General features: G+C 37.8%; 1 long non-coding RNA gene across 1 annotated transcript; it reads right to left on the reverse strand.

The window, feature by feature from the left end:
- Positions 1-1,887: 1,887 nt before the first annotated feature.
- On the reverse strand, positions 1,888-8,409 carry LOC113292605. The gene is made up of 3 exons (XR_003331802.1): positions 7,905-8,409; positions 6,576-6,660; positions 1,888-1,933 (listed from the first exon to the last, which is right to left on the reverse strand). It is a non-coding gene; the product is annotated as an uncharacterized LOC113292605 (long non-coding RNA).
- Between the last annotated feature and the right edge of the window lie 380 nt (positions 8,410-8,789).

Raw genomic sequence — 8,789 nt, forward strand, 5'->3', positions numbered from 1 at the left:
GCTTCAATTGTGTCTTGTGTAGTTACATAAGATTTCCTTGCAATTGAACAACTCTCTAACTAGTTCATTTGAGTCACTTGAACTAGTTATGGTGAAGAAGAATATGGTTGATATGAAAGTGATCATATGGCTAACCATTTGGTTGACTATTGTTGAACCAACAAATGTACAAGTTTGGGTACGGTTACACAAGCCTAGAAACGTGCATTTCATTTGTGTATAACAAGCTAGTTTTCGATCTAACGATTGAAAGATATTAGCTTGAATCTAATCAGGTTTTCATCTAACGGTGAATATTGAATGCTTTGTTACCAAGATAACATTGATTGCAAACCCTGATTTGAAAGACTATATAAGGGAGAACTCTAGCAACTGGGAAACCTGATCCCCACACCTTCTGTGTGATACTAGTTGTGCTAAGCTAGAGTCGATTCTCCTTTAACCTTTGGTTTCCTCTTCTAAACCAGGTTAACGACTTAAAGACTTCATTGGGATTGTGAAGCCAGACTGATACTACTTTCTTGTAGTTGTGTGATCTTAACTTGTTGTTTCTATCGTACGAGTACAATTGTAACAATTGGCTTGAGATTGATATCTCCGATAGGCAAGATATAAAAGAAATCACAAACACTTCGTCTCATCGTTTGTGATTCCGCAATATCTTTTTCCGCTGCGTTGATTAAGATTATTGTGAGGTGATTGATAATACTAGGTTGTTCTTCGGTAATATAAGTCCGGTTTATCAATTGGTTCCTGTTCACCTTGATTTATCAAAAGACGTAACAAAACTCGTAGGTATATTCGTGGGAGAAGGATTTATCTATTACCGTAGACTTTTCTGTATGATACAGATTTGTTTATTAAAGTCTTCGACTTTGGTCGTAGCAACTCTTAGTTGTGGGTGAGATCAGCTAAGGGAATCAAGTACGTAGCATCATGTTGGGATCAGAGACGTAGGAGCATAATTGTATCTTAGATAAGTGTGAGATTGATTGGGGTTCAACTACAATCCAGACCGAAGTTAATTTGGAGTAGGCTAGTGTCTGAAGCGGCTTAATACAATGTGTGTTCAAACTGGACTAGGTCCCGGGGTTTTTCTGCATTTGAGGTTTCCTCGTTAACAAAATTCTGGTGTATGTGTTATTTCTTTTCCGCATTATATTTTGTTATATAATTGAAATATCTCAGGTTGTGCGTTGTTCAATCAATTAGAATATCCGACCTTTTGGTTGTTGATTTAAATTGATTGACACTTGGATATTGGTCTTTGGTACCATCCAAGTTATCTCTCTAGTATTTGATAAAGACTCGCAGATTTCTATTTGCTTGAGTATATATCAAATCTAGAGATTGAGATATAAACTCTTTGATATACTTTTTTTCTAGATTGAGTCTGACTGTCTAGTTGATTCTCTAGAAAGTATATTGGAGTTTGTCCATACAAATTGCTAAGCGAAATATTGGGTGTGGTTGTTGTACCCCCACTTTTTTAATTAGGCTTACATACGATTATCATGGAGGCGGTATCCGGTCACATAGAATGAAAACACATCACCGCTTATGTGTGTCGCATTCCCATCGGCCGCACCTCAGTGGAATGGGGAGATTCTATCAAAACCTTACTGGAAAGCGCTTGTAGCGCCCCCTAAGCTAGCAGCTGACTAATCCAAGAGATTAACTATAAAATGAGGCACTAACGACCTAAAACATCTATTTAAACATTAAGAAAGAAGTTCTAAACAAAGATTAAACCGAATCTAAACCCTCTCTGAAATAAATACAAGAACTCCTCTCAAGTGTTACATATTTAATAGTGAGTTGATTTACAAATAGAATATAAACACAAAATAAACATAGCGGAAGCTAACCAACTAACGAAACCCACTCCTCAAAGCTTTCATCGCCACGTGCACAACTTGATCTGTCTCTGAAACTGAAAGTGGGAATGGGTGAGCACATCATCCCTAAAAGAGGTTCCCCGTAGAAATAACAACTAATTTTCAAGCAATCACTAGAGTGATTTAAAGACAATGCAGGTTTTACTGAAAACCGATAAAACACGGAAAACATATAAAGCTTATTAAAATAATAGTAATACTGAGATTATAAAGTTCTACCAACCAATAAACCGGCACACATTCACAACATAAATAATAGTTGAGCGACGTCTTCCTTCGGAGTAGCAAGGCATGACTGTTGCGGATTCTTCAATGATCATTAAAGCGCCCATGAGGTTTCCGTCCTCAAGTCATAAACTATATGTACCTTATCAGTACCTTATGCTACGCGCACTCTACATATCAAGTATCTAAAGAAATCTAATGGTAAATACATTATATCCAATCAAAGTGCTTACACAGTGGAGATCCCCCTTTACCGTCCCCGCGTAAATCCAACAATCTTATATAAGATTCTCAACATCATTCTCTCTAAATACCAAAACATAATATAATAGCTTTTGAAAGTGATTTAAAAGAAACAGTAAACACTCACGTATGAGACATGCGTTGCCCCCGTACAGAAATAGGGAAAGTATAATGGCCAAATTAAAACCAGACCTATATAATATTCAACCCAACGAGGTCTATCTAGGTTTGGAATAAATAATGTAGATGGGAAAAAACGACTTGCTGGTTTTTAAGGAATTGAGGAGACGACCATACGGAGGAGACTCCTCGAACCGAGCGAAATGTTAAACCTCACACAGATGCACCGCTGCAAAGGGGGTGCTTTAGATTCGAGAGATCAGTCTGTAGTACTCCGGCCTAAATCAAGACAATGACCGTTCCAGAGTAAATTCGGTCACAAGAGAGGATGGGTTGATCTGTAGGAGGGAAGCTGAGAAATGTGTGGAATCAATGGTAATCAAAGATCGTGGGTGTGTGAATTCTGAATACGATAAGCTATGAGTGATTGAAATTGCTCAACTGAGAGTAATTGCTCAATTGATGAGTTCATGATCTCGTGTTTTCAGTTTGACGTGAGATTGATGATACTGATGATGTCGATGCTTCAATCATGATTCATAGACTTATTTATATTGCTGGAATTTTAGACACCATGATCCCATGAAGTGTGACAGTTGATGGAATCAAGGAGTGAGAAAGTGGAGATCTTGTTTGAAACCAGTTGCTCAACATGTGGAGACTTGGTCGATTTTCCACCCACTACCTCGTAAATTCCTTCAACTGACTGCACGACTTGCTCACATTCCATCGTGTGTTTGAACACACGTGCCGTAGACCGCCAGACCAAAACCCTAAGTGATATCCCCCAAGTGACACGATTGATGTCTCGTGGTATGTTAGTCAATTGATGACTTCGTGGTTTGATGGGACGATGAGTCCATGTAGTTGCTGAGTTGAACATGATGTTCTGAAACTCATGAATTGAACATGTCATGATACAGAGGTATAATTCTTACGATGAAGTGAGCAAGTATTGCTCATTCGATGGATCGTTGAATATTGGTTGTTGAACCAATATTCCTTGGTTTGAGAAAATATTTATCATCTGAGCAAGTGTTGCTCATGTGATGAATTGTTGAATATTTGATCGTCTGAGCATGTGTTGCTCATCTGATGGATTATTGGCAGCGCACCGAAAATATTAATTAGAATACTGGTCGTTGAACCGAGCATAATTAATAAAATTAATGACCACGAGGTCGTCATAAAATTATTAAGGTTGGAATCTAGAATGATGATCCTTGGATTCAGAAACCCTAATTTGATCAATTGATGATCAATTCATGGTTCGTCAGAAGTTTAACCATGGGACGAAGGACGGAGCGACTACATGGGACGTGGATCAACCATGTAGTGTCCATATGATCACGTGAGCAAATACGAAGAACTCCTGAAGAATTGACGATTTGTTGGTGGAAGAATGATTAAATGCTGGCTTAATCATTTATTCAAAATTGCTCGTTTGAGCCTTAGGTGAGAAAACCTAATTAATTATGACGAGGCGAGGGACCGACCATGGGGTCATGAAACCATCCCTGGGTTGTCACGTGACCGCCTGACGATCGCTTCATGAAAATCCAAAGTGTTTGGAAGAGTTTTGGACCTAATACGAGCAATTGTGCAAATTAGGTCAAAATTGTGAAAATTGATGGGACCGGCTTCCGTGAGCCAAAGAGCCAATCTTGGTCGGTCAAGATAGCGTGCTCGTGTCCCCAAGGCGTCCGCGTCTCAGTCCTGAGAATTTTGATATTTTATGGCGTGCAATTGAGCATCCATTCGAGAAAATATGCTAAAATTAGGGTTTCGACGAAACTGAGGAAAATACCATGAGATGATGAAAAATAATTATAAAGTAAGGAATGAGGAGGCGTGGGACCGCCGTGGTCAAGGCATGGTCGGTCGGTCGTGACCACGGTCTCGTGGTGCCTTTTCCTTAATTTTGTAATATTTTGATGATTTTATGAAAAATTCATGAATTTTGAGAAATTTGATGAATTTAGGGAGTTTCCATGAATTGAAAGAGTTTTCATGAGTTCATGGAAGCAAAATATTAAAATAATAAAAAACACGAGCGTGGGGGACCATGGAGGCATGGTCGGCCATCTATGGACCGGTCCCACGAGTTTTTCATAATTTTTTAATATTTTTAGGTATTTTTGATGATTTGAGGAAATTTTTCCTAATTTGAGAGAAATACCATAAAATCAAGGAATTTGATGAATTCAAGGAAAAATAGGATAATAATAAAATAATAAAGCAAAGGGCGTGTGGGACCGGCTAGGGCATGGCCGGCCGGCTAGTGGCCCGGTCCCACAAGTTTTCATAATTTTATTTTATTTATTATTATATGATGATTTGTGCAAAAAATACCATGAAATCAAGGAGTTTTTTCATGAAATTAGAGAAATAATAATAATAATAATAAGAAACCGTGGGGTGTGGGGCCGGCTGGGACCAAGGCATGGCCAGTTGGCCAATGGTCACGCCCCACACTCCTTTCCTTAATTTTATATTATTTGTTATGGATTTATGGAAGTACCATGAAACCGAGGAGCTTCCTCGAGACGAAGGAGATTTGATAAGATGAGAGAATTTTCATTAAATCATGGAAAATAATAAAAATGTATTAAAAATATAAAACTGGCGTGGAACTGACCAAGACACGGTCGGTAGGTCGTGTGTCCGTGTTCCCAGCACCTTGGTCAATATTTTTAATTATTTATTATTTTCTTCCCTATTTTGCATAGGTTCATCGTTTCGTTGTATTTTGAAATACTCGTTCGTGCGGTGACTGTTAGTGTATCGTCGTTGAATACACTTTCACCATTTGAATCGGGGCTTACTTAGAGGTAGCTCAGACGCCCGGTTGTTGATTATTTATTACTAATTGTGGAATTCAGTGGAGAATAATTCACAAAACTGAGTAATAAGATGTTTATTATTAATTCATAGGATCAGCTGAGGATTCGACTACGAAGTCAGAATAATAAAGTAAGCATTACCATTCCATGGGATCGTAGATTCGACCATAGAATCAGAGTAATTTTATCTATTACCATTTATGAGACCAGTTGTGGATTCGATCATGAAATCGGAGTAATGAGATAATATAGTTATTGCTATTCTATGAGATCAAGTCGTGGATTCGATCATAGAATCAGAACAATTGTTTATTGCCATTCCGTGGGACCAGTCGCAGATTCGACCATGGAATAGGAGCAATTGTTATTGCCATTCCATGGAATAGGAGCAATTGTTATTGTCATTCCATGGGACCGGTCGTGGATTCGACCATGGAATAGAAGCAATTGTTATTGCCATTCCATGGGACCAGTCGTAGATTCGACCATGGAATAGGAGCAACTGTAATTAGGAATAATTAACTTTGTGGCTCTGTACTAGCAGAGCAAGCTGTCTAGGAGCATTAATTATCCCGATATGAGCTTGTCGGTAAGTCATATCCTTTAGATAGTCAGGGTAAACTAGTTGTTTGTTCCTGAATACGTTATCGCTCTATACTAGCAGAGCAAACTGTATAGGAGCCGTCCATCTCGTGATACTATATAGAAATAATCACTGAAAGTACTCAGTATTCATGAGATATGTCGTTGTCCAGTCGTGAGACTACATATCTACATGTACTCTGAGAGAAAGTACTCTCCGTTGAGAATTCGATGAGAGACCCGTGTCTCGATACTCACGTCTGATTGTTGGATCAGAGCTTCGTATAATTGCGAGTTTACGATTTTAGCCCTTGTCGAAAATCCACCATCTACAAATAGATATAACATTTGGGAGCACACATCTCACACCAATCAAAAGGAAACCTTCTCCCTTTCATGCTAACAACAAATAAAGATTGTAACCACTTGCCAGTCAATGGAAAGAATCACATTTTGGAAAATAAGTAAATACTCCCAAAACACAGATATTAGTTGTTTCTAAAGATCCAAGCCCATCCCAAAATGTAAAAAAAAACTAGTTTGTACTACACACATATAATACATGCATACACTATCATATAGTAACATAGATATGCATGGTTTTCACAAAAGATAAATTTGTAAAACAATAATGAATACAAGAGAGTTCGTTATCGATTCCCACCTCTTTTGATGACAAGCCTCGCATACCTCGAGATCCATAATCCGCCGGTTCGTTCTTTAGATCGATCGTTGTTAATAAATATTAACTGTTAATCACACAAGCACTCTAAAGATTATCCAAAAGGCTCATACAAGGTTCATACACATTTCTCATACAAATCTCTAGTTAAAGACTAAGTGAACTATCTAATTGTTTTAAGCCCATTTATGGTTTTACATCTTTTAATTATCTAACTTTAGCACATCTAAAGGTTTACTAATTCAAATAGGTTGGTTCTCTAGTCCAATAGATATGTCTAATGAATATCTACAACTTTGTAGAAGGAACCAAAGGCTAATTCAGATCATAAAGGGTCCAAAATATCAAACTAGGAAAACTAGGCCAAAGCCCAAGTCCACTAACCCGGCCCACTAATCTAAGGCCTGGTCCAACTGGGTCAACTGAAGGTCAATAACGGTCAAACTAATAGTCAAATGGGTCAATTTAACAGTCAACGTCTAAGTCTAGGTCAAAGGTCAAGTCAAGTCTAAAGTCAAAGGTCCGGTCCTGGTCAAAAGGTCAACTGAGTCAAACTAGACAAAGAGTTAACTCAGTCATATAAACTGAGTCAGACGAGTCTGGGGTGACAGACTCTAGCTAAACATGCCAAGGCCAAAACATAGGTCACTTCTCAGATGCACAATCATGATGCATAAAAACACACAACAGCCTAAGACTAAGTGAAGCATTTCTAACTTTCCTTCGCTACCAATACCATTTACCACCTGCAACACACCCATATAATCAACTCTCTCATCTCAGACACATAGACATCTTCATTTACAATACATCTTACTTCAGTTATACTACATAAACCTACATTTAGATCTAGTAACTCTGCACCACAGCTCAATACACAACCACCGGAATTCTAATTCCATTTTCATTCCACCTGCACAATCAACTCGAACTCCATCTCAACAACTACTGCATATCACCAACACCAGTTCATAACCACTACCTCCATTATCATTATAGCTCCACTGACACCAAAACAACCATTCTAGTCTAAGTAGTATCATTATCATCTTAACATAACCAACACTTCTCCTCCACTTTTTCAGTTAAACACCACCATTACAGCATCACCATACTCAACACCTTCTTCAGACCACCTCCACAACTCAACTCAGGGAAACTAGGTCTCTAACTTTCCTAACAAACCTAATTTCATATTCCAATCTCAATAATAAAACACAACTCAACCACAGTTCATTCACAATCACATAAAAACAATAAACTACACAATTTAAACAATAAATCCAAACTTAAACGAAAATGAAACCTTACCCAAACATCGGCATCCTCTGAATAGCTAATTTCCCAATTCAATTATATTGAAACCCTAATTCATCAATTCTTCATGAATAACTCCATGTCATCCAATTAACTTCATCCCGTTCCTCAATTAACAGAACCCAGTCGTCAATTTCTTCTTAATCATCACCTAATTCGAATTCTAATCCAACTCAGGAACCGTAATATCAAATTCAGACCACTCTTCAACCTTATATGCTAATACTTAATAAACCCAACTTAATTCAATCCTCTAAAACATCATCTTCATCTTCTAATTCCTCTTTGAATTTCGAATGAAACCCTAACTTCAAATTACAACAACAACAGTTCCTTCTTCTCCCGAGCTAATTCAAACACAGAACTAAAATCTACACCTTCGATTTAACATACTATCAAGTTTCTATGAATTAATCAAACGAAACAAATTCAATTCATCGAATTGAGATCGACAGGAAAGAGAAGAAGAAGAAGAAGAAGAAGAGAAGAAGAAAGAAGAAGAAAGAGAATGATGATAAGAGAATGAATTCTCTTCGACACGTTGGGTGATGATAAGCCAACTAAAATTATAAAGGCACCCATTGAATTGATAAGGGCAGCCAAGCGGTTTAAGGCAAACATACTATTTTACCCTTCATGCTTATCCGATGAAATCATGAAATCTTCTTCATCCGATATCCGAATGACACGTTCGAGGAGTCTATTTCGCGTAGCTTTTCGAGACCTATTCAATGATACTAATTTCGTATCCAGATCGTTGTTAGATTAGTTTTTATTAATTAACGTTCATCTTTAATTAATCGAGTCATTAGCGGCTTAATCGACTCTTGACTGGTCTAATAGCGTTGACGAGCTTGAGGCTCGTTACAACGCTATAAC

This window comes from Papaver somniferum, chromosome 7, assembly GCF_003573695.1.
Source record: "Papaver somniferum cultivar HN1 chromosome 7, ASM357369v1, whole genome shotgun sequence".
NCBI classification, from domain to species: Eukaryota; Viridiplantae; Streptophyta; class Magnoliopsida; order Ranunculales; family Papaveraceae; genus Papaver; species Papaver somniferum.